General features: G+C 41.7%; 1 pseudogene; it reads left to right on the top strand.

The window, feature by feature from the left end:
• Window positions 1-905: 905 nt before the first annotated feature.
• Window positions 906-2,134, top strand: LOC136381301 (argininosuccinate synthase pseudogene; annotated as a pseudogene).
• The last annotated feature ends 396 nt before the right edge of the window (window positions 2,135-2,530 follow it).

Genomic DNA, 2,530 nt, shown 5'->3' with positions numbered 1-2,530 from the left:
TCTTCTCAGGCAGTGCTGAAAGTTCGATACTAATTTATGATTTTTAAAACTATTGATAATAAATAAATAAATAAAAACTATTGATACAAAAATGAATGGATGAGAACAATCTTAATTTAACAAAACTGTATCTACTAAACATGTAGAAAAAAAACCAATATGCTTAAGAGAAAGCTCCTTTTAGTTCAGAGATATAAAAAGCAGAGCTGCTATCACTACTGAGGCACATAATTCCATATATCTTGTTAATATGTAAAGAAACAAAAATAGTGGTAAACAGAGAGAAAAAGGAAAGAAGTTTGCCCCACTATTTATAGATAGATATATGCTAATTTATATAGGAAACCCCAATCAGCAAGGTCTACAAACTAAAGGAAAAAAATCAACGATTTGACCACATATAAGACCAAAATGTCAAAAGTAATAATGTTCTTCTATATTGTTATTAAAAACAAAAAAGTAATATAAAATATTATTTATAATAGCAACCAGAACTACAAAATAGCAATAAACATATTAAAGTTTTCTTTAATAAAAATACAAAACATTTATGAAAAAAATTTAAACCTAAGAAAATTAAATATAGTTTATGAATGGAGAAACTAAACATCATAAAGATGTCAACTCTCCCCCAAATTATTCTGTACATTCAGAATAATTTTCATTAAAACCCCAACAAGATTTTAAAGCCAATTTAACAAACCGATTCTAAAAATTATACAAGACAATGAATCCTAACAAATAAGTAAGTCAATATTAACAGAAATCAAAGTTGGGAACTTGTCATACCAGCTATCAAGGCTGATTACACCCTGTTCCGCCACCACCACCTGGACTCCGAGTTTTCCACCCGGCAGTGATGACAGATTCCAGAACCCAGGAACCCACGCCTCCAGCCCCAGATGATGTCCAGCAAAAGCTCCATGGTCTGGCCTATGGTGATGGCCAGGAAGTCCCCTGCATTCTTGTGTGGCTGAAGGATCAAGGCTATGATGTCATTGCCCACCTGGCCAATATCAGCCAGAAGGAAGACTTCTAGGAAGCCAGGAAGAAGGCACTGAAACTTGGGGACAAAAAGATATTTGTAAAGGACATCAGCAGGAAATTTGAGGAGGAGTTCATCTGGCCCGCCATCCAGTCCTGTGCTCTGTACAAGGACCACTACCTCTTGAGCACCTCTGTGGTCAGGCCTTGCATTGCCCACAAACAAGTGAAGATTGCCCCACATGAGGGACCCAAGTATGTGTCCTATGGCACCACAGGAAAGGGGAATAACCAGGTTTGGTTTGAGCTCTCCTGCTATTCACTGGCCTCCCGAGATTAAGGTCATTGATCCTTGGAGGATGTCTGAGTTCTACAACTGGTTCCAGGGCTGCAGCTATCTGATGAAGTACACAAAGCAACACAGAATCCCCAGCCCAGTAACCCCCAAGAACCCATGGAGCATGGATGAGAACCTCACGCACCCCATGAGTCTGGAATCCTGGAGAACCCCAAGAACCAAGCACCTCTGAGCCTCTTCACAAAGACCCATGACCCAGCCAAAGGTCCCAACAGCCTTACATCCTTGAGACTGAGTTCAGAAAGGGGACCTCATAAAGGTGACCCACGTCAAGGATGGCACCATCCACCGCATGTCCTTGGAGCTCTTTATTTACTGAATGAAATTGGGGAGAAGCACGCGTGGGCCCATCAACATTGCAGAAAATGGTTTTGTTGGGATAAAGTCCCAAGGTACCGACGAGACCCCAGCAGGGACAGTCCTTTACCACTCTCCTTTAGACATCCAGGCCTTCATTCACCATGGATCGGGAAGTACGCAAAATGCCTGGGCTTGAAATGCGCTAAGCTGGTGTAAACCTGTTTCTGGCCCGCCCCAAGTGTGATTTGTCCATACTACATCGCCAAGTCACAGTATCATGTGGGAGGGAAATTTCTGGTGTCCCTCTTCAAGGACCAGGTATATATATTTAGCCAGGAGTTCTTACTGTCCTTCTACAACGAAGAGCTGGTGAGCATGAATGTGCAGGGCGATTATGAGACAGTTGATGCCACTGGTTTTATCATTATCATTATCAACTCCCTGAGGCTGAAGAAATATCCTGGCCTCCAGAGCAAGATCACCAGCAAATAGACCAGCTGACAAGGAGGAGCTGGGCCTCCCACTTTGCCCATCTGCCAAGTCCAGGCACTAACTGTTGTGATAATTTCTCGTTGTAACTCGCTATCTGGGACAGGCCTGGAAGTGCAGTGCAGGTGCCAGGCCCCAGCTTTGTTCTCTGGCCTCCTGTAGCCCACAGGAGTGGGCAGTGAAGGGCAGGGTGGGGGTGGCTACAGCGGGAGCTATAAAATGACAATTAAAAAAAAGTAAAATACTCTTATGATTTGGCGAACCATGTCAACTCAATAAATAAAAAAAATAAGACTTATTACAAAGACATGGTAGTTAAAATAGTTGGTATTGGTATAAAATAAAAAAGACAAATATACTAACAAAAAGGTATAGAGTCCCAAATCCCCAAAAAACTTG

This window comes from Saccopteryx leptura, chromosome 9 (assembly GCF_036850995.1).
Source record: "Saccopteryx leptura isolate mSacLep1 chromosome 9, mSacLep1_pri_phased_curated, whole genome shotgun sequence".
NCBI classification, from domain to species: Eukaryota; Metazoa; Chordata; class Mammalia; order Chiroptera; family Emballonuridae; genus Saccopteryx; species Saccopteryx leptura.
The sequence above is the reverse complement of the archived record's forward strand: the minus strand, read 5'-3'. Positions and strand labels throughout refer to the sequence as shown.